Raw genomic sequence first — 25,422 nt, forward strand, 5'->3', positions numbered from 1 at the left:
TCGAAGCTAAATCATGTGTCTTGAATGAATTTTAAGCTAAATCGTTTGTTTCGCATGAATTTAACCTATATCATGAGTCTCCCATGAATATGACGCTAATTCATGTATTTCGCATGAATTTTAAGTTAAGTCGTTTGTTTCTCCTGAATTTGAAACTAAATCATGTGTCTCCCATGAATATGAAACTAATTCATGTGTTTCGAATGAATTTGAAACTAAATCGTTTGTTTCGTATGCAGTTGAAGGTAAATCATGCATTTCGCATGAATTTGTAGCTAATTCATATGTTTTGCATGAAATCGAAGCTGAATCATTTGATTCGCACGAATTTAGAGCTAAATCGTTTGTTCCGTATGCATTTGAAGCTAAATCATGTATTTCGCATAGAATTGAAGCTAATTATTGTGTTTCGCATGGATTCGAAGCTGAATCATGTGTTTCGCATGAATTTTAAGATTAATCGTTCGTTTCGCATGAATTAGAATCTATATCATGTATCTAGCGAGAATATGAAGCTAATTCATGTATTTCGAATGAATTTGAAGCTAAATCGTATGTTTCGTATGCAGTTGAAGGTAAATCATGTATTTCGCATGGTATTGAATCGATAAAATGTGTTTCGCATAGATTTGAAGCTAAATTATGTGTTTCGCATGAAATCGAAGCTCAGTCACGTGTTTCGCATTATTTCGAAACTAAATCATGTGCTTCCCACGAATTTTAAGCTAAATCATGTGTATCGCATGAATTCGAAGCTAAATCATGTGATTCGCATGAATTCGATGCTGAATCATGTGTTCCGCATGAACTTTAAGCTCACTCATGTGTTTCGTATGAATTTGAAGCTAAATCGTTTGTTTGGCATGCATTTGAAGCTAAATCATGTATTTCGCATAGATTTGATGCTAAATCATGTGTTTCGCATGAATATTAAGCTAAGTAGTATGTTTCGCGTGAATTTGAAGCTAAATCATGTGTCTCGCATGAATTTGAAGCTAATCACGTGTTTCGCATGAATTCGAAGCTAAATCACGTTTTGCGCATGAATTTGAAGCTGAATCATACATCTCGCATGAATTTGGAGCTGAATCATGTTTTTCGCATGCACTTGATAATAAATCATGTGTTACGCTTGAATTCGAAGCTGAATCATATATCTCGCATGAATTTGAAGATAAATCATGTATTTCGCAGAGATTTGAAGCAAAATTATCTGTTTCGCATGCAATCGAAGCTCAGTCACGTGTTTCGCATGAATTCGAACCTAAATCACGTGTTTCGCATGAATTTTAAGCTAAATCGTTTGTTTCGCATGAATTTGTAGCTAATTCATATGTTTTGCATGAAATCGAAGCTGAATCATTTGATTCGCACGAATTTAGAGCTAAATCGTTTGTTCCGTATGCATTTGAAGCTAAATCATGTATTTCGCATAGAATTGAAGCTAATTATTGTGTTTCGCATGGATTCGAAGCTGAATCATGTGTTTCGCATGAATTTTAAGATTAATCGTTCGTTTCGCATGAATTAGAATCTATATCATGTATCTAGCGAGAATATGAAGCTAATTTATGTGTTTCGTATGAATTTGAAGCTAAATCGTATGTTTCGTATGCAGTTGAAGGTAAATCATGTATTTCGCATGGTATTGAATCGATAAAATGTGTTTCGCATAGATTTGAAGCTAAATTATGTGTTTCGCATGAAATCGAAGCTCAGTCACGTGTTTCGCATTATTTCGAAACTAAATCATGTGCTTCCCACGAATTTTAAGCTAAATCATGTGTATCGCATGAATTCGAAGCTAAATCATGTGATTCGCATGAATTCGATGCTGAATCATGTGTTCCGCATGAACTTTAAGCTCACTCATGTGTTTCGTATGAATTTGAAGCTAAATCGTTTGTTTGGCATGCATTTGAAGCTAAATCATGTATTTCGCATAGATTTGATGCTAAATCATGTGTTTCGCATGAATATTAAGCTAAGTAGTATGTTTCGCGTGAATTTGAAGCTAAATCATGTGTCTCGCATGAATTTGAAGCTAATCACGTGTTTCGCATGAATTCGAAGCTAAATCACGTTTTGCGCATGAATTTGAAGCTGAATCATACATCTCGCATGAATTTGGAGCTGAATCATGTTTTTCGCATGCACTTGATAATAAATCATGTGTTACGCTTGAATTCGAAGCTGAATCATATATCTCGCATGAATTTGAAGATAAATCATGTATTTCGCAGAGATTTGAAGCAAAATTATCTGTTTCGCATGCAATCGAAGCTCAGTCACGTGTTTCGCATGAATTCGAACCTAAATCACGTGTTTCGCATGAATTTTAAGCTAAATCGTTTGTTTCGCATGAATTTGTAGCTAATTCATATGTTTTGCATGAAATCGAAGCTGAATCATTTGATTCGCACGAATTTAGAGCTAAATCGTTTGTCTCGTATCCAGTTGAAGGTAAATCATGTATTTCGCATAGATTTGAAGCTAATTATTGTGTTTCGCATGAATTCGAAGCTGAATCATGTGTTTCGCATGAATTTTAAGATTACTCGTTCGTTTCGCATGAATTTGAATCTATATCATGTGTCTAGCGTGAATATGAAGCTAATTTATGTGTTTCGTATGAATTTGAAGCTAAATCGTATGTTTCGTATGCAGTTGAAGGTAAATCATGTATTTCGCATAGTATTGAATCGAAAAAATGTGTTTCGCATAGATTTGAAGCTAAATTATGTGTTTCGCACGAAATCGAAGCTCAGTCACGTGTTTCGCATTATTTCGAAACTAAATCATGTGCTTCGCACGAATTTTAAGCTAAATCATGTGTATCACATGAATTCGAAGCTAAATCATGTGATTCGCATGAATGCGATGCTGAGTAATGTGTTCCGCATGAACTTTAAGCTCACTCATGTGTTTCGTATGAATTTGAAGCTAAATCGTTTGTTTGGCATGCATTTGAAGCTAAATCATGTATTTCGCATAGATTTGATGCTAAATCATGTGTTTCGCATGAATATTAAGCTAAGTAGTATGTTTCGTGTGAATTTGAAGCTAAACCATGTGTCTCGCATGAATTTGAAGCTAAATCACGTGTTTCGCATGAATTCGAAGCTAAATCTCGTTTTGCGCATGAATTTGAAGCTGAATCATATGTCTTGCATGAATTTGAAGCTGAATCATGTGTTTCGCATGAACTTGATAATAAATCATGTGTTACGCTTGAATTCGAAGCTAAATCATGTGTCTTGAATGAATTTTAAGCTAAATCGTTTGTTTCGCATGAATTTAACCTATATCATGAGTCTCCCATGAATATGACGCTAATTCATGTGTTTCGAATGAATTTGAAGCTAAATCGTTTGTTTCTTATGCAGTTGAAGGTAAATCATGTATTTCGAATGAATTTGAAGCTTACTCGTTTGTTTCGAATGCATTTGAATCTAAATCATGTGTTTAGCATGAATTCGAAGCTAAATCATGTGATTCGCATGAATTCGAAGTTGAATCATGTGTTTCGCATGATCTTTAAGCTCACTCATGTGTTTCGCATGAATTTGATGCTAAATCGTTTGTTTGGTATGCATTTGAAGCTAAATCATGTATTTCGCATAGAATTGAAGCTGAATCGTGTGTTTCGCCTGAATTTGAAAATAAATCACGTGTCTCGCATGACTTCGAAGCTAAATCATGTGTTTCGCATGAATTTTAAACTAAACCGTTTGTTTCACATGAATTTGAAGCTAAATCATGTGTCTCGCTTGAATTTGAAGCTAATTCATGTGTTTTGAATGTATTTGAAGCTTACTCGTTTATTTGGTATGCATTTGAAGCTAAATCATGTATTTCGCATAGATTTCAAGCTACATTATGTGTTTCGCATGAAATCGAACCTGTATCATTTGTTTCGCACGAATTTAGCGCTAAATCGTTTGTTTCGTATGCAGTTGAGGGTAAATCATGTATTTCGCATAGATTTGAAGCTAAATATTGTGTTTCGTATGAATTCGAAGCTGAATCATGTGTTTCGCATGAACTTTAAGATAAATCGCTTGTTTCGCACGAATATGAAGCTATAGCATGTGTCTCGCATGAACTTGATGCTAATTCATGTGTTTCGAATCAATTTGAAGCTAAATCGTTTGTTTCGTATGCATTTGAAGATAAATCATGTATTACGCATAGATTTGAAGCTGAATTATGTGTTTCGCACGAATTCGAAGCTAAATCATGTGTTTCGCATGAATTTTAAGCTAAATCGTTTGTTTCGAATGCATTTGAAGCTAAATCATGTGTTTCGCATGAATTTGTAGCTAATTCATATGTTTTGCATGAAATCGAAGCTGAATCATTTGATTCGCACGAATTTAGAGCTAAATCGTTTGTTCCGTATGCATTTGTAGCTAAATCATGTATTTCGCATAGAATTGAAGCTAATTATTGTGTTTCGCATGAATTCGAACCTAAATCACGTGTTTCGCATGAATTTTAAGATTAATCGTTCGTTTCGCATGAATTTGAATCTATATCATGTGTCTAGCGAGAATATGAAGCTAAACCATCTGTCTTGCATGAATTTGAAGCTAAATCACGTGTTTCGCATGAATTCGAATCTAAATCACGTTTTGCGCATGAATTTGAAGCTGAATCATATGTCTCGCATGAATTTGAAACTGAATCATGTGTTTCGCATGAACTTGATAATAAATCATGTGTTACGCTTGAATTCGAAGCTAAATCATGTGTCTTGAATGAATTTTAAGCTAAATCGTTTGTTTCGCATGAATTTAACCTATATCATGAGTCTCCCATGAATATGACGCTAATTCATGTATTTCGCATGAATTTTAAGTTAAGTCGTTTGTTTCTCCTGAATTTGAAACTAAATCATGTGTCTCCCATGAATATGAAACTAATTCATGTGTTTCGAATGAATTTGAAACTAAATCGTTTGTTTCGTATGCAGTTGAAGGTAAATCATGCATTTCGCATGAATTTGTAGCTAATTCATATGTTTTGCATGAAATCGAAGCTGAATCATTTGATTCGCACGAATTTAGAGCTAAATCGTTTGTTCCGTATGCATTTGAAGCTAAATCATGTATTTCGCATAGAATTGAAGCTAATTATTGTGTTTCGCATGGATTCGAAGCTGAATCATGTGTTTCGCATGAATTTTAAGATTAATCGTTCGTTTCGCATGAATTAGAATCTATATCATGTATCTAGCGTGAATATGAAGCTAATTCATGTATTTCGAATGAATTTGAAGCTAAATCGTATGTTTCGTATGCAGTTGAAGGTAAATCATGTATTTCGCATGGTATTGAATCGATAAAATGTGTTTCTCATAGATTTGAAGCTAAATTATGTGTTTCGCATGAAATCGAAGCTCAGTCACGTGTTTCGCATTATTTCGAAACTAAATCATGTGCTTCGCACGAATTTTAAGCTAAATCATGTGTATCGCATGAATTCGAAGCTAAATCATGTGATTCGCATGAATTCGATGCTGAATCATGTGTTCCGCATGAACTTTAAGCTCACTCATGTGTTTCGTATGAATTTGAAGCTAAATCGTTTGTTTGGCATGCATTTGAAGCTAAATCATGTATTTCGCATAGATTTGATGCTAAATCATGTGTTTCGCATGAATATTAAGCTAAGTAGTATGTTTCGCGTGAATTTGAAGCTAAATCATGTGTCTCGCATGAATTTGAAGCTAATCACGTGTTTCGCATGAATTCGAAGCTAAATCACGTTTTGCGCATGAATTTGAAGCTGAATCATACATCTCGCATGAATTTGGAGCTGAATCATGTTTTTCGCATGCACTTGATAATAAATCATGTGTTACGCTTGAATTCGAAGCTGAATCATATATCTCGCATGAATTTGAAGATAAATCATGTATTTCGCAGAGATTTGAAGCAAAATTATCTGTTTCGCATGCAATCGAAGCTCAGTCACGTGTTTCGCATGAATTCGAACCTAAATCACGTGTTTCGCATGAATTTTAAGCTAAATCGTTTGTTTCGCATGAATTTGAAACTATATCATGTGTCTCGCATGAAATCGAAGCTGAATCATTTGATTCGCACGAATTTAGAGCTAAATCGTTTGTCTCGTATCCAGTTGAAGGTAAATCATGTATTTCGCATAGATTTGAAGATAATTATTGTGTTTCGCATGAATTCGAAGCTGAATCATGTGTTTCGCATGAATTTTAAGATTACTCGTTCGTTTCGCATGAATTTGAATCTATATCATGTGTCTAGCGTGAATATGAAGCTAATTTATGTGTTTCGTATGAATTTGAAGCTAAATCGTATGTTTCGTATGCAGTTGAAGGTAAATCATGTATTTCGCATAGTATTGAATCGAAAAAATGTGTTTCGCATAGATTTGAAGCTAAATTATGTGTTTCGCACGAAATCGAAGCTCAGTCACGTGTTTCGCATTATTTCGAAACTAAATCATGTGCTTCGCACGAATTTTAAGCTAAATCATGTGTATCACATGAATTCGAAGCTAAATCATGTGATTCGCATGAATGCGATGCTGAGTCATGTGTTCCGCATGAACTTTAAGCTCACTCATGTGTTTCGTATGAATTTGAAGCTAAATCGTTTGTTTGGCATGCATTTGAAGCTAAATCATGTATTTCGCATAGATTTGATGCTAAATCATGTGTTTCGCATGAATATTAAGCTAAGTAGTATGTTTCGTGTGAATTTGAAGCTAAACCATGTGTCTCGCATGAATTTGAAGCTAAATCACGTGTTTCGCATGAATTCGAAGCTAAATCTCGTTTTGCGCATGAATTTGAAGCTGAATCATATGTCTTGCATGAATTTGAAGCTGAATCATGTGTTTCGCATGAACTTGATAATAAATCATGTGTTACGCTTGAATTCGAAGCTAAATCATGTGTCTTGAATGAATTTTAAGCTAAATCGTTTGTTTCGCATGAATTTAACCTATATCATGAGTCTCCCATGAATATGACGCTAATTCATGTGTTTCGAATGAATTTGAAGCTAAATCGTTTGTTACGTATGCAGTTGAAGGTATATCATGTATTTCGAATGAATTTGAAGCTTACTCGTTTGTTTCGAATGCATTTGAATCTAAATCATGTGTTTCGCATGAATTCGAAGCTAAATCATGTGATTCGCATGAATTCGAAGTTGAATCATGTGTTTCGCATGATCTTTAAGCTCACTCATGTGTTTCGCATGAATTTGATGCTAAATCGTTTGTTTGGTATGCATTTGAAGCTAAATCATGTATTTCGCATAGAATTGAAGCTGAATCGTGTGTTTCGCCTGAATTTGAAAATAAATCACGTGTCTCGCATGACTTCGAAGCTAAATCATGTGTTTCGCATGAATTTTAAACTAAACCGTTTGTTTCACATGAATTTGAAGCTAAATCATGTGTCTCGCTTGAATTTGAAGCTAATTCATGTGTATTGAATGTATTTGAAGCTTACTCGTTTATTTGGTATGCATTTGAAGCTAAATCATGTATTTCGCATAGATTTCAAGCTACATTATGTGTTTCGCATGAAATCGAACCTGTATCATTTGTTTCGCACGAATTTAGCGCTAAATCGTTTGTTTCGCATGCAGTTGAGGGTAAATCATGTATTTCGCATAGATTTGAAGCTAAATATTGTGTTTCGCATGAATATTAAGCTAAGTAGTATGTTTCGCGTGAATTTGAAGCTAAATCATGTGTCTCGCATGAATTTGAAGCTAATCACGTGTTTCGCATGAATTCGAAGCTAAATCACGTTTTGCGCATGAATTTGAAGCTGAATCATACATCTCGCATGAATTTGGAGCTGAATCATGTTTTTCGCATGCACTTGATAATAAATCATGTGTTACGCTTGAATTCGAAGCTGAATCATATATCTCGCATGAATTTGAAGATAAATCATGTATTTCGCAGAGATTTGAAGCAAAATTATCTGTTTCGCATGCAATCGAAGCTCAGTCACGTGTTTCGCCTGAATTCGAACCTAAATCACGTGTTTCGCATGAATTTTAAGCTAAATCGTTTGTTTCGCATGAATTTGTAGCTAATTCATATGTTTTGCATGAAATCGAAGCTGAATCATTTGATTCGCACGAATTTAGAGCTAAATCGTTTGTCTCGTATCCAGTTGAAGGTAAATCATGTATTTCGCATAGATTTGAAGCTAATTATTGTGTTTCGCATGAATTCGAAGCTGAATCATGTGTTTCGCATGAATTTTAAGATTACTCGTTCGTTTCGCATGAATTTGAATCTATATCATGTGTCTAGCGTGAATATGAAGCTAATTTATGTGTTTCGTATGAATTTGAAGCTAAATCGTATGTTTCGTATGCAGTTGAAGGTAAATCATGTATTTCGCATGGTATTGAATCGATAAAATGTGTTTCGCATAGATTTGAAGCTAAATTATGTGTTTCGCACGAAATCGAAGCTCAGTCACGTGTTTCGCATTATTTCGAAACTAAATCATGTGCTTCGCACGAATTTTAAGCTAAATCATGTGATTCGCATGAATTGAACATTGTTGCGCACGGCACAAAAATAACCGCCGGAAGTCGTGAGGAGACGACAACGATTTATTTGTTGGACTCCACAGTCCTCGTTTACAATGTTTGGAGCACGGCTCCGTTCAGAGGTTAAATTTGAAGCATGGCTTCGAACTTAGTATGAAATGAAGCACGACTTCGCACAGACTATAAAAATGAAGCACGGCTTCGTACGGGCGCAAGGGCGCTGAATAAAACTTGTAATGGTATCTGCACTGAAATTGTTGACAATTCCATCCGTTATCGAATTTGCGGCAGTATATATAGACACCTGGCCGATGTTCAAGGAGAAGCATCGTCAGGTGTCGAAGGCCGGGTCATTGCCTCATAAGGCAAAAACGCCGCGTGATTACAACGGCCGAGGCGAGCGTTTGACGGTCGGGCCAACGCACGTCGATCGGGTTATTGTCTTGCCGCCTCGCCGTTTATTCGACAAAAACGGCGAGACGGCGTACATCGAATGTCGAACGTGCGTTGACCCGCGGTCCGCGATTCGGCCGGAACAAACATAAAGCATCGTAAAGCAACGTAATGCTTGAAACTGATTTGTAATGCTACATAACCGTCGTGAACTTTACTATTTTTTTCCATTTCACTTTTGATAATGCTGTTCACTTCTTCTCTATTAGGTTGATTAACTGCAAATACTAATTTATCCAAAAATGCTTCTTTTATTTCTTTCTGGGAATATTTCCTATCTTTTATTACTGTCTGCATAGCAGACGAAAATTCTAATCGCTTTAAAAGTTCTTCTCTTATTATTTTATCTCGCGCAAATTGTTAAAAACCACGCCCTTGTATATTATCATTCATAAACAAAAAGTCTCTTAATATGATATCACGTTCTTCCATGCTATCAAATTTGGACGGATAAAAGTTTTTAAATCGTCCCCTTTTTAATCGTTTACCTTTCGCAAGATTCAAGCCTAAATTAGTATACAGGGTGTTCCACAATTATTTTAACAGCCGAAAATGAGGGGTAGCTGAGGTCATTTGAAGTAACTTTTTCCTTTGCGAAAATGCAATCTGCGGCTTTGTTTGCGAGTTATTAACGAAAAACACTGGCCAATGAGAGGTGACGGTGCGAGAGAGAGAGAGAGAGAGAGAGAGAGAGTCTGTGACAGAATCCGCAGCACGCGAGACTTTGACAAAACGTTGGGATGGACTCGAGCCGCGTTCGAAGTATTGAACAAGTCTCGAAGCGAGAACTTTCCGGATTTTTTTTACTACATAATAGTGATATTTTAAAAAAGAACGCTGTTCACCTTTACTTTAGAACGTCTGAATAATATTTACTAATTTTTCAGACCCGAAATAATATGTAGTTTAACCGTGACAGCCGTTTTAATTTTCTGATGTGCATGACACCTCGTGTGCACTATATGAAATTTTTATGCAAGGTGTACAGTGAAGATTAACGAATGAATTGCAAAGCTGATTTAATAATAATTAATCGCGTTAAGGGACGTAAAGATTTGTTTATTAGAGAAATGTGAAAAATATTATTAATAAGAAACTCACCCACTTAGTTGAGGATGTATTTGCTGGCTGAAATTGTAGCTCACGATGTCGAAGGGCACTGACCTCGTATACTGTACAGCTGATCTTTCAGTGCACTGTCACCAAACACTGATCACTTAATTAATCACTGACAATCCGAATCACTTGTGGATATTATGAAAGATCACTGAGACTCGTTCGCGGATAATCTTTTATTTGACGCGTTCGTTCGGGAGTCGACGTTTCACTGCCGAAAAATTCAGACCTCGACCATGGGCCCTTGTTGTTCGTCGTTCGGTCGTCCGAGGAAATGACACCCGATACCGTTTTCTTCGAAGCGCAGGGTACCACCATATGAAATAAACAAGATATGCAGAGACGTAAACTGCGACTGACCCGCTGTCACCGACGGTATCCTGCGCTCTTAGAACGTAATTAATGGCCGTGCGAAGCAAACGATTTGGCATCAAATTCATGCGAAATACAAGATTTATCTGCAAATCCATGCGAAACAATCGATTTGGCTTTAAATTCATGTGGTATACACGATTTAGCCTAAATCCATTCGAGACAAACGATTTCGATTCAAATTCATGCCACATACTCGCTTTAGCTTCAAATACATGCAGTACAATCGATTTAGCTTACAATTCATGTGAAATACACAATTTAGACTCACATCCATGCGAAACAAACGATTGGGATTCAGATTCATCTGAAATACACGATCTAGCTTCAAATCCAGGGGAAACAAACGATTTATCTCCAAATTTATGCAAAATACACAATTTATCTTCAAATCCTTCCGAAACAACGATTTGGTTTCAAACTCATGTGAAATACACAATTTAGACTCAAATCCATGCGAAACAGACGATTTGGATTCAGATTCATCCTAAATACACGATATAGCTTCAAATCCACGGGAAACAAACGATTTATCTCCAAATTTATGCAAAATATACAATTTATCTTCAAATCCTTCCGAAACAACCATTTGGCTTCAAATTCATGCGAAATACAAGATGTAGATTCAAATCCATGCGAAACATCCAACTTGGCTTCAAATCCATCCTAAATACACGTTTTAGATTCAAGTTCATTTGAAATATACGATTTATATTGAAATCGATTCGAAACAATCGTTTTAGCTTCAAATCCATGCGAAACAGACGGTTTGAATTCAACTTCATGCGCATCAAAAGGTTTAGCTTCAAATTCGTGCGAAAGAAACGATTTGGCTTCGAATTCATGCGAAACACATTATTTAGCTTCAAATCTAAACGACATACATGTTTTATGTTCCAATGCATACGAAACAAACGATGTAGCTCCAAATTCATTTGAAACACATGAATTAGCATCAAATTTATGCGAGACATATGTTATAGCTTCATATTCATGCGAATCAAACGATTTAGCTTAAAATTCATGCGAAACACATGATTCAGCTTCGAAGTCATGCGAAACACGTGATTTAGCTTCAAATACATTCGAGACCCATGAATTAGCTACAAATTCATGCGAGGCACATGATATAGATTCAAATACATACGAAACAAACGGTTTAGCTTAAATTTCATGCGAAACATATGATTTAGATTCGAATTCGTGCGAAACACATAATTCAGCTACAAATCTATGCGTAATACATGATTTATCTTCAAATGCATACGAAACAAACGATTTAGCTTCAAATTGATTCGAAACACATGAATTAGCATCAAGTTCATGCGAGACACATGCTATAGCTTCGTATTCATGCGAAACAAACGATTTAGCTTAAAGTTCATGCGAAACACATGATTCAGCTTCGAATTCTTGCGAAACACAATATTTAGCTTCAAATCTATGCGAAATACATGATTTAGCTTCAAATGCATACGAAACAAACGCTTTAGATTCAAATTCATGTGAAACACGTGATTTAGCTTCTTATTTATGTGAAACACGTGATTTAGCGTAAAATTCATGCGAACACATGATTTAGCTTTGAATTCATGCGAAACACGTGATTTAGTTTAAAATTTATGCGAAACATGTAATTTAGCTTAAAATTCATGCGATACACATGAATTAGCTTCGAATTCATTCTAAACACGTGATTCAGCTCAGAATTCATTCGAAACACAATATTTAGCTCAAATCTATGCGAAATACATGATTTAGCTTCATATGCATACCAAACGATCGATTTAGCTTCAAATTTATACGAGATACATGGTTTATCTTCAAATTCAAGCTAAAAAAACTACTAAGCTTCAAATCTATGCGAAATACATGATTTTGCTTCAAATACATGCGAAACAAACGATTTAGCTTCAAATTCATTCGAAACACATGAATTAGCTTCATATTCATGCTACACGCATGATATAGCTTCAAATTCATGCGAAACAAACGATTTAGCTTAAAATTCATGCGGAACACGTGATTTAGCTTTGAATTCGTGCGAAACACATGATTTAGCTTCGAATTCATGCAAAACTAACGGTTTAGCTTCAAATTCATTCGAAACACATGAATTAGGTTCGAATTCATGCGAAACACATTATTTAGCTTCAAATCTATGCGAAATACATGTTTTATCTTCAAATGGAAATGAAACAAACGATTTATCTCTAAATTCGTGCGATACAAATGATTCAGATTCGAATTCATGCAAAACACATTATTTAAATTCAAATCTATGGGAAATACATGATTTAGCTTCAAATGCATACGAAACAAACGCTTTAGCTTCAAATTCATTCGAAACTCATGAATCAGCTTCAAATTCATGCGAAACACATAATTCAGCTTCAAATCTATGCGTAATACATGATTCATCTTCGAATTCATGCGCAACACAATATTTAGCTTCGAATCTATGCGAAACACATGATTTAGCTTCGAAACCATGCGAAACACGTGGCTGAGATGCAAATTCATGCGAAGCACATGATTAAGCTACGAATTCATGCGAAACACATGATTTAGCCTCGAATTCATGCGAAACACAATATTTAGCTTCAAATCTATGCGAAATACATGAATTAGCTTCAAATACATATGGAACAAACGATGTAGCTTTAAATTCATTCGAAACATATGAATTAGCTTCAAATTTATGCGAGACATACGATATAGCTTCATATTCATGCGAACCAAACGATTTAGCTTAAAATTCATGCAAAACACATGATTCAGCATCGAATTCATGCGAAACACATAATTCAGCTTCAAATGCAAACGAAACAAACGATTTACCTCTAAATTCGTGCGAAACAAATGATTCAGATTCGAATTCATGCAAAACACATTATTTAAATTCAAATCTGTGGGAAATACATGATTTAGCTTCAAATGCATACGAAATAAACGCTTTAGCTTGAAATTCATTCGAAACACATGATTTAGCTTCGAATTCGTGCGAAACACATGATTTAGCTTCGAATTCGTGCGGGACACGTGATTTAGTTCCAAATTCATACGAAACACATGACTCAGCTTCGAATTCATGCGAAACACATGATTTTGCTTCAAATTCATGCCAAACACATTATTGTTGATTAAAGCCGTATTACGTTGTTTTGGGTTGTAATATGTTGTCTTTACGTTGTTTTATATTGTTTTACATTACTTTACTTTGTGTTACGTTGTTTTACTTTTTTTCGTATTGGTGATTTGCGTCGTTTTACAATGCTTTACGTTCTTTGCATTGTACCGCGATGTTGTTTAAAAGAGTATTACGTTGTTTTTCGTTGTTATGCATTGTTTTTACGTTTTTTTATATTGTTTTACATAGATTCACGTTGTGTTACCTTGTCTTCCTTTGCGTCGCATTGATGATTTACGTTGTTTTACGATGATTTTCGTTGTATACTTAGTCTCGCGTTGTTATCTAAAACAGTATTACGTTGTTTTACATTGTTACACATTGTTTTTATGTTGTTTTATATTGTTTTACATAGCTTTACGTTGTGTAACGTTGTTTTTCGAAGCTTTACGTTATTTGCTTTGTTTCGCGTTGTTGTTTGAAACAGCATTACGTTGTTTCACGTTGTCAAGTAAAATATCAATGCCAAACGAAGAAAAACATCGTAACAGAACGTAAAGCAACGTAAAACAATATAAAACAACGTAAAAACAATGCAAAACAACGTAAAACAACGTAATACTCTTTTAACCAACAACGCGGAACCATGCAAAGAACATAAAGCATTGTAAAACAACGTCAATAATCAATGCAAAACAGAGGAAAACAACGTAACACAACGCAAAGCAATGTAAAACAATATAAAACAACGTAACAACGATGTAATACTATTTTAAAAACCACGTGAGACAAAGTACATCAACTTAGAACAACGCAAATCATCAATGCGACTCAAAGAATAACCACGTAGCACAACATAAATCAATGTAAAACAATACAAAACAACGTAAAAACAATGTATAACAACGTGAGACAGCGTAATACTGTTTTAAATCAACAACGCGGAAAAAAGCAAAGAACGCCAAGCATCGTAAAACAACGCAAATCATCAATGCGAAACAAAGTAAAACAACGTAGCACAACGTAAAGCAAGGTAAAACAATATAAAACAACGTAAAAACAATGTATAACAACGTAAAACAACGTAATACTATTTTAAAAAACAACGCGGATCAATGCAAAGAACGTCAAGCATCGTAAAAAGACGTACATCGTCAATGCGAAACAAGGTAAAACATCGTAACACAACGTAAAGCAATGTAAAACAATATAGAACAACGTAAAAGCAATGTATAAGTAAGTAGAACAACGTAATACTGTATTAAACAACAACGTGAGACAAGGTGAAATAACGTAAAGCATGGTAAAACACGTAACACAACGTAAATGATGGATGCGAAAGGAAATGAAACAACGCAAAGGTGAAGGTTGGTAAGGTGGAGGGAGGTAACAGGTGGAGGTAGAGATAGAGATAGAGGCACATACGTAGCGGTAGAGATAGATATACATGCGTAGTAGTAACGGTAGTGGTACATGCGTCGAGGTAGAGTTAGAGGTACATGCGTAGAGGTAGAGGTAGAGGTACAGGTAGAGGTATAGTAGTAGAGGTAGAGGTAGTGGTACATGCGTAGAGGCAGAGGTAGAGGTGCAGACGTAGACGTAGAGGTAGAGGTACAGGCGTAGAGGTAGAGGTAGAGATACATGCGTAGAGGTAGAGGTAGTCGTACAGGCTTAGTGGTAGGGGTACAGGCGTAGATGAAGTGGTAGAGGTAGAGGAACGGGCGTATATGAAGTGGTATAGGTAGAGGAGCAGGCGTAGCGGTAGAGGACAAGTTACAACCGTAAAAGTAGTGGTAGAGGTACAGATAGAAGTTCAGGTACAAGCGTAGAGGTAGAGGTAGAGGTACATGCGCAGAGATAGAGGTAGGGGTACATGCGCAGAGGTAGATGTAGAAGTAGAGGTACATTCGTAGAGATCGAGGTAAAGGTAGAGGTAGAGGTAGAGGTAGAGGCGTAGAGGTAGAGGTAGCGGAACAGGCGTAGCTGTACAGGTAGTGTAGAGCTGCAGGTAGAGGTAGAGGTAGCGGAACAGGCGTAGCTGTACAGGTAGTGTAGAGCTGCAGGTAGAGGTAGAGGTAGAGGTAGAGGTAGAGGTAGAGGTCGATGTACATCCGTAGAGGTAGAGCTAGAGGTAGAGGTACAGGTACATTCGTAGAGGTAGGGGTAGTGTTTCATTTGTAGAGGCAGAGGTACATCCGTAGAGGTAGAGGTAGTGGTACATGCGTAGTGGTAGAGGTACATGGGTGGGGGTAGAGTTAGAGGAACATTCGTAGATGTAGAGGTAGAGGTACATGCGTAGAGATAGAGGTACATGACTCGGGGTAGAGTTAGAGGTACATGCATAGAGGTAGAGGTAGAGGTACATGAGTAGATATATAGGTTGCGTTCTGCAATCAACGGCGAGGGGAAGGCTGAAAACGGGGGAGGGGATAACGGGAAGGAAGCGTCATCGTGAGCGGCACGCGTCGTGTAGAGCGGGGGAAGTCACCGATAAGGAGTTTTGCGGTTTTGCATCCGGTGTGGCTCTCGGATGCCTTACCCGGAAGTTGCTTATCTTGCGAAGCGATATCGGGGATTTTGAAATAATATTGTAGAGAGCGAGAGAGATGGATGCATTTCAGCGGTTGTTCTCTCTCTTGCAAACGATGTGAATTTTCTCGCGCGTTGTGGAAGTATTTTGAAGAGAGGCGCCATGCATATATAGAAGTTTGTGGTTTTGTATCCGGAGAGGTTCTCGGATGCTTTACCCGGGAAGTTGCTTACGAAGCGATATCGGGGATTTTGGTCTCGTTTATTAGATTTATTAAAGTAAGGTTTTTTATCTCGGTATAATATTGTACAGAGCGAGAGGGGGGGAGGATGCAGCGGTTGTTCTCTCTCTTGCAAAAGCGATGCAGGATTTTTCTTGCGCGCGTTAGGCGCGACGCATTTATAGAAGTTTCTGGATTTGTATCCGGAGAGACTCGCGGATGCTTTACCAGCGCTTGCGGAGCGATATCGGGGATTTTGGTCTCGTTGAGATTTATTAAAGTAACGTTTTTTATCTCGGTATAATATTGTAGAGAGCGAGAGAAGGATGCATTGCAGCGGTTGTTCTCTCTCTCTTGCAAATGATGCGAACAGAGAGAGATGTATTTTTTCTCTCTCTTTTACTGTTTTTGCTTTTTCCCTTTGCAGCGAACATTTTATTCGCTACCGAGTTGGGAATTGGTATGGAAGTTGGTTCGTTGAACGTGCCATCGTAGCAATCGTTCGCAACGTCTAAGATATTTGAACACGGTGTTCATAATTTTTCGAGCATTGTTCGACGGATTTTTATTCGATATTGTGATGTTATTTTGTGCGACGTGTACTGCGTTTTTCGTCGGAGATATCCGCAAGCTAGGTTTTCATACGTGGGTGCATGCGTGTTCAAACCGCGAGACTTGCTCGGTTACGTGATATACAATAGTATTGATGTTTTAAAAATAATCGTTCCTTTGAACACGCAATGTCGTTCGAAGAGATGGTTGAAGAGGATTATTTTTAAATACCGTAAAGAAACTGATTATGTTTGCGTCGAACCAGTGTTGATACCATTATCAAAATTTGAACGGAGTATGGCCAGAGGTGATTTCCTCCCTCCATTGAACAAAGTGAAGAGAAGATTGGTATATATTCATTGTACAGCTACGACAACGACGATGATGATGATGATTGGGATATTCGGAAAATCAAATGGGACATTAATGTACCGACCGAGAAACTCAATGCTTCACGCGTGAAATTCATATCGAAGTATTTTTCATCGAGTGACGAAGATACGTCGTGAGATGGTTCCTACATTACAGAATTTGGCTTGTGGATACGTCATAAACTTATACCTGTACGATCAATTTCCGCTCGAGTGGAAAACAGCGACGGAACGTCTAATGCAAAAAGATTTGACGAGTCGCGTGAGTTTCATCTATACGAAACGATTTAGCCAAATTATAGTGAAATGGCCCGCGACCGATTCACCGTCCGCGATACTACATATCATCGAGATGGGAGAGCACCGCGTGGTTGGTTGTATAGTGTAGTTACGTTCGTGAGAACTGGAAACTTAACCGACGACGTGAAATCAAAATTGAAAAAACTTGTTTTTCATAATTAATGTGGATTAATATTTTCACAAGCTGGCGCAAGTTTGCAAGGACATGTTGAAATCATTAACACGTATGTCAAGGTTGATTCGAACTGTGGACGAGTATCGCGAATGGACGAAATCATGTATTGAATGTTTACAATGGTGTAGGAAATATATGAACATTGTGAAAAAAAACGAAGCATCCATAGGTGTAAAATCGAGTTTGCTGTCGATCATGTGTCGTATGAAAACTTTGAAGGTCTCGTTAGATCATCGGTTTTCATCACGCGTTGGTAGCGGTTTGTATGGAAACGTTGGCGCGAGAGCATCGACTCTTCGTTGGGAGAACATCGAATCGGCGTTTAAGAATCGTATATCGACCGGCGTTGTGATCAACGTCAAGCATGTCGATCCACGTCATTTCTTGCAACATGCGAAGTGATTTGTCGTTAAAAGTGAACGTAGTATTGGAGGCAGAATTTGTGCTGCGCAACGAGGTTTCGGTGAAAAGTTTTAGCATGCGAAACTTCGCGCTCTTTCAATCATCGAATCTACGTCGCTAGTACGTGAAAGATGTTGTACCAACGCTTTTGACATCGATAGAAGAGTTTCAAGAACGAGGCAGTGGATGGGCGTTATCGAAGATCCTGCATTTGATGGTGAATTCCCACAAGTATCAGCCGTTACAAGCAGGTTGTCAGGTATCCGTGCCTCGAACAGTGCAATTAAAGAAAGCAGTCCTCAATGTGTACAGTAACGACGATAATGCATGTTTCTATTGGGCAGTGGTGGCAAGCCTATATTCAGCTAAAAATAATTTGAATTGCACATCATCCTATCCGCATTACAGCGATGTGCTCCACACCGAGGGATTCCAATTGCCGATGTTGTTCAAGGACATACCATGCTTTTGTTCGTGGAGCGGGGAATACGAGGTGGGTTGAGTCAATGTTCGCATCGTTACGCGCGCGCGAATAACAAGTATATGTCGACGTACGATTCGGCCGAACCGTCCAGCTATCTGATGTATTTCGATGTTAATAATTTGTATGGCTGGGCCATGTCGCAGCCATTGCCGCACAGGGGTTTCCAATGGGTTGACGATACGAGTAATTTCAACATCGATTCCGTGCCGATCGGCAGTCCCGTCGGGTACATTTTAGAGGTCGACTTAGAGTATCCTCAGGAAATTCATGATGCTCATGCGGATCTTCCATTTCGTCCGATTCACGAGGTTGGGCCGTTGCAAAAGAAACTGTTGTCAACGCTTAGCGATAAGAATCGTTACGTTCTCCATTATCGATACCTCCAGCAATGTTTGAGGTAAAATTTAAAATTAAAGAAAATTCATCGGATACTGAAGTTTGAACAATCATGTTGGTTACGTCGTTACATAGATTTAAATACGAGGTTGCGCCCCAACGCAAACAATGACTTCTCGAAGAATCTGTTCAAACTGATGAACAATGCAGTGTTTGGAAAAACGATGGAGAACGTTCGAAATCATGTGAACGTAAAGTTGCTCTCGCGATGGAGCGGTCGACACGGTGCTGAGCGTTTAATAGCTTGACCAAATTTCCATAGCTGTACCGTATTCTCCGAGGATTTTGTCGCAGTTCAAATGAACCAGCTTTCTATTAAATTTTATAAACCTATTTACATAGGCATGTCAGTGTTGGACGTATAAAAATTACATTTGTATGATTTTCATTATGGCTACATGCTTCCAATTATGACAGAAATAACGCGTATGGTGTTCCGATCGCGAATAATAAAGTATTAGGATTAATGAAGGAGACGAGAACGGGGGCAAAATCATGACAGAGTTTGTGGGTCTTCGCTCGAAAATGTATACTATTCGGGTACAGACAAAGACGATGTAACAAAAATTAAAGGAATTAAGACTAACGTGACGATTCAAAATATAACTTTCGACGACTATTTAGCATGCCTTCACGATCATCTAGAAAAATCAGTTTACGTTAAATCGATAATGTCTATGCAACATCAAGTGTATTCAGTATCGCAGAGCTAATTAGCATTGAGTCCATATGATGATAAGCGATACATTTTAAACAATTCGATCGAAACCCTCCCTTGGGGACATTATAAAATCGCGAAGGGGGGGAGTGAGAAAAAATAAAAGCGGTTATATAATTTCATCGATGTTCCGAATCCCATGTTGCGCGCGTGTTCACTTTTATTTGTAAGCGGAAGGGGCGTATACGCTCCTTGTATTGTTATCTTACGTGTAAGAAAGGGGGGAAAATGGTAGGGGAATTGTATATATAAGCTTTTGACATTGCGCACAGCGAGCAGTGCGTTCTACAGATTACTTACTTATTGCGCAGTTGTTCTTCAGTATTATAATATTCACAATGTCAAATCAAACCAATAATTTTCTACATAAAAATGGATCTTACAATGATTATAAAAATTACGGCTAAGTAAAGAAAGTTTGAAAAGAATAAAAAGTTCCTTTTATGAAAAAAAAGAAAAAAATACTGTATGTTATTTATTTTTTTATTGATACTCCATTTCGATGAAACGGACGTTTCAACAGTCGTAACCCCAGTCGCAGCAGAAGCAGTTGCAGATACCGTGCAACGCACGAATCTTGGGTAGAAGATACTCTATAACCGGCAATTATTTCAAGTTCCTTGAAATTTGTGTACGCGTGGATGAAAATTTGCGCGTCGAGTTTGTCTTGAGGGACAATCGTGGAATAGAGATTTCTTTTTCAATGGCTACGTGGAAACTGCTGGTGAAAACTAGAGATTATATTCACAGTTATCTCGACGCGGACAAAAAGGAAAAGCAGATTGATAAGACTTTATCGTTACAAATTGTTAATTTTAATGGAATGAGTTTAATCAAGTTGTTCGATTCTCAAGCATCGATTTATGTTACGAAAGAGACGATGGATAATTTGTACAAATTAGAGTTATGTATGGATCATATGTATTCATGGTTATTAGAAAATATTCCAGAAATTCAGGATAGATTCGCGAAGCTCGTTGACATTGTAAAAAACTCCAATAACGAGCAGAATTATGCGACCGTAATTTTTACAAACGAATTGTTCGAACGAAATTGTCTGATCGATTGCGAATTGTTAGCTTTATGTCTAGATCTAATCGTATCGAAAGCGAATCGTTGAAATTGTGTGCGTGTGGGGGGAATTAATTAGTATTAATGTAAAAAGCATTTATGTATTTTTTCATGTTTATTAGAGAAACAAAAATAAACATTACATTATATAATTAAAGTACAGGTGATTTCTTTATCCAAGAGTTATGTGACGAATCCAGCCCCAACCATTTCACATATATTTCATTTCCTTTTCGACGCAATACTTTTTCTACTAAATACACGTCGGCATATTTGGTAGTGCGTATCTCGTATTCGTAATATCCTCCAGCGATAGGTTTGTTCCGCATATCAACCAAAAGGTACGTGACGGGGTTCGTTCGTTTCACCGTCGCGATCTTAAATACTTCTGTTGACCGGTTCGGCGTGTATCCTTTGTCGAATACGGTTTTGAACGTGCCGATGCGCACATAGTCGCCAACTTTGAATTTCGCAGGACCGGCGATCTTGACGTTGCTGTACACGGTAGATAAAAGATGCTTCTCATTTTTATGATTCACGTTTGCAGGTCGCATACGAATGGTGTGGTGTTTTTGATTATTGTAGTCCTTGATCAACGTGGGAAGCTCGTCGATCGAACGATATTTTCCGCTCAACGAGAAATATTTCCACATGCTGTTCTTCAATGTACGATTGAATCGCTCGACTATGGACGCTTTCATAGTGCTGAATGTGGAATAGTGGTTGATGTTACGTTTCTTTCAGATATTCTTGAAAATCTTTATTGTAGAATTCTTTCCCCATATCGGTTTGCAAATTGTTCGGTATTCGGCCATCTTTTTTCAACACTGACGCGAAAGCTTTGCACACATCGTCAGCATTTTTGCTGTTCAAAGGAACCGCCCAGGCATACTTGCTGAATGTATCGATTATCGTAAGAATATATCGATGTGCTCGATTCTCTCTTGCGTACAGTTGAACTTCAACGATATCAGCTTGCCAGAGATCGTCGAGTCCTCGCATAACCACTCGCCTCCGCCAGAAGTAACGTCTCGCCGGAGCATGCAGTTCATTCACCAAGTTCATTTTGTCGCCGCTCATGATTTCGCCTTATCAGTCTGCGGTCGCTCGAAATTAAGATACGCTAATTTAATTATCCTTGCGTTCTCGGATTCTTTTCGGCCGTTGTCGCGTCGTCTTTTGCGTTATCGATGGGCTTTTCAGCTATTGACGCTTTTTGCGTTATCGGAATCTCTTCTGTGGTTGCTGCTACCGCTACAGTCTGGTCCGAATATATCCATAGCGATTTTGTCATTAGGTTGTAGTGGTGTATCTGTAATAATGGCGAGGTGTGCGAATGGCGTACGTTGTGTTTTGTTGCATTGACACACGTCGCAGGTCGTAATGTATCGCCTTACATCCTCGTCTATTCATCTCCAATCGTAGTTCATTTTGATTCTTCAAAGTGTCCTTGTTTCCCCAAAGTGTCCACTTGTCGGCGTACCATGATTTTCTGAGATGATCAGTTGCTTTTCTTCTGATGTGAGCCTTGTGTTTCGCTTGGTTGCGACAGCGGTTTTCTTCTTTTCTTCAGCCGTGAATTGCAGCATCGCAAACAGGCGGTCTTACTCTCGCGGCGTGAACTATTCGGAGATGGTGATATAGATTTTGTTCCTCCGCTGTTTCCAAAATGAGGCTTCGTGAAGGTAATTAAACCACGCTTCCTCGTTGAACGTTTCTCGTGGGCTGAGAATCACGTCTTGCTTGTCAGTGGTCACGTAGCTGGCCATTGAAGGCGTCTCGACTGCCTCCCAAGCGACGAACCGTGCCCATGGGGTTGAACTCTGTTGTTGTATGAGTTCGTCCAGTTCTTCATTGGTCATGTTCACCCTGGACAGGGCGTCGGCGGCTTGGTTTTCTTTGCCCTTTTTGTAGTCAATCTCGTAGTCGTAGCTCTCGAGGAGCAGTCTCCATCTCAGCAATCTTGATGATGGGTCCTTGACGCTCATCAGCCAGACCAGTGCCTTGTGGTCGGTTTGAATTTTAAATTTTCTTCCTAGCAGGTACTGTCTGAGGCGACGTATCGCCCATACGACGGCGAGCATTTCCTTTTCTGTTGTCGAGTAGTTAATCTCGGCAGGGTTCAGCGTTCTCGAGACGTAGCAGCACGGGTGTCCTTCCTGTGAGAGGACTGCTCCGATACCATAGTTGGATGCATCGGTTGTCAAAGTGAACTGCTTCGAGAAATTCGGGTACCGTAATACCGGGCTCTTCGTGAGGTGTTGCTTTAGTGTGTCGAATGCGTGTTGGCATTCTTCTGTCCATTCCCACTGTTTGTCCTGCTTCGTCAGATCTGTGAGTGGTTTGGCTATTTTGGAGAAATCTTTAATAAACTTACGATAATATCCAGCCAAACCGAGGAAACTCTTTACTTCCTTGGTGTACTGGGCTGTTTGTAGTTCCTGACTGCTTCTATCTTGACTTCATTCGGTTTGACACCATCTTTGGTTATGGTGTGACCGAGGTATTCCAATTCGAGTCGCAAGTGTTCGCATTTATCTGGCTGTAACTTTAAACCGGTGGCTCGCAAGCGCTCCAGTAGTATTACCAGATTTTCGTTGTGTTCTTGAATCGTAGATCCGTACACCACTATGTCGTCGAGATAAACGAATCACGTCTTGCCAATTAAACGTCGTAAGGCTTGGTCCATCATCCTCTGGAACGTGGCGGGCGTGTTCTTCAGTCCAAAGGGCATGCGGTTGTATTCAAAGTGCCCCTCGGGTGTTGAGAAAGCCGTGTATTTTTTTTTCTTTTTTTTTTGCTTTCTTCGTGCATTGGGATTTTCGCGTTTCCCAGATGATCGAGAATATCTTCGATGACGGGCAGCGGATAGGCGTCTTGTGCTGTTCGTTCGTTTAATCGACGGAAGTCTATGACGATTCTTCATTTTTGTTTTCCTGTTGCATCGATCTTCTTTGGTACGACCCAGAGCAGAGAGTTGTATGGCGACTCCGACTTCGCGATGATTCTTTTGTTCATCATTTCGCTCACCTGCTTCCTGATCTCGTGCTTGTGGGCTTCCGGTGGTCGGTAGCTCTTAATGTTGATCGGTCTCTTTTCCGTCAACTCTATACGGTGCTCCGATAGTCTCGTCTGTGGGAGCTCATTTCCAGGGAGGTAAAACACATCGGAGTAGGAGGCCAATATCTTCCAGATGCTGCATCCTAGGTCGGCTTCTATGTGTTGTAACCGTGTATTGTCTCGTAGGAGCTTGACGCGTCCGGCTATGCTGGTGTAGTTATTCTTCTGGTCAAGGTTATGTCAAGGTTATGTCAAGGTTCCCCCCCATGTCCGCTACTTTGTCGTGGTGGGGGGGCTTCGTGCCCTAATGATCCTCAAGGCTGTGCCGGCGGGGAATTTATTCCCTGGCAGGTTCTACCATGCCGGAGTGGCTTGAGGTGAGGGGCCAACTAAAGTCGGACACATACCGTAAACCTGTGGTCATGTTTTACAGGAACGGGGGTCTTGCCTTAACCGGCCGGGCCGCGAGGATGACAACCTCTCTAAAAAATCCTTAGCCCCAAGCAGTGTTGCGCGGTGATGAGGGTGTAGCTGGAGTAAGCGCCAGCTATGGTTGGTGGGTGCACCAATCTTTAGCGGACAACCCCGGGGTACCTGGCGACCCCCGGGTGTATTAGCCTTCCCCGGGTATGGCGGCTCTGCCCGGGGTGACCTTCTTTCCGACCACACTCGTGGGACCAATTATGGATTCTTTTTCACAAATAACCGGGGAGGGGGAAACGAGCGTGAGGTGGAGGTGCGCGGGCCTATCGTGCGCCTCAAAAGATGTACAGAGCCGGTGTCGCGGAGGCATTCTGCCACACGCGGCAAAAAGAGGTCCGCAGCGGGCCTTGGTGAGTGCGATGAGGGGGAGGAGTCAGATTTCTCTGTCTCCTCAAACCACTCATCGCAGAGTGTCCCGGGCTCGTCGTCAGCGAGGAAGAGAGGACGGCCGCCGACGACCGGCGAATATGTTGGCCTCGCAGAGGCCAAACTTAGGCTGGCCGAGGCTTCGCAGCTGGAGGCCGAGGCAAGGGAGGTGGCGGCGATATTCGACCCGGGAGCCCCCGTGCCGAGACCATCGCGGTCGAGCGTCCCGCTCCCGGACGAGACGGATATAGCGGAAAATTTCCGCAACCGTCCGACGCGGGATGTCGCGGCAGCTATATTGGAGAGCCTGGATGAGGTGGCCAGGATCTCCGGCGTGTCAAAGGGGCTGAAGGGCAACTTGGCCCGCGCCCTGAGGGTGGCCGCCTTAAACGGCAGGGTGGGGGTATCCGAGCTTGCGGTTAGGTCAGCTACCGACGCCACGCGTGCTCTGGAGGCCGAGAATGCCGTCCTCAGGGGGCAAATGACGGAGCTGCGGGCGCAGGTGGCCCGGCTCCGGCAGGTGGTGGAGGCGAGAACAGCTGCTGCCGCAATGCCTCCGCCGCCGCGCCCGGGAGAGGTCTCAGTATCGCCGCCGATCGTCGCCGCCCGGGACTGCCATCGCTCCGGGCAAGAAAAGTCCTCGACCCCACCTG

Source organism: Megalopta genalis, unplaced genomic scaffold, assembly GCF_051020955.1.
Source record: "Megalopta genalis isolate 19385.01 unplaced genomic scaffold, iyMegGena1_principal scaffold0043, whole genome shotgun sequence".
NCBI lineage: Eukaryota > Metazoa > Arthropoda > Insecta > Hymenoptera > Halictidae > Megalopta > Megalopta genalis.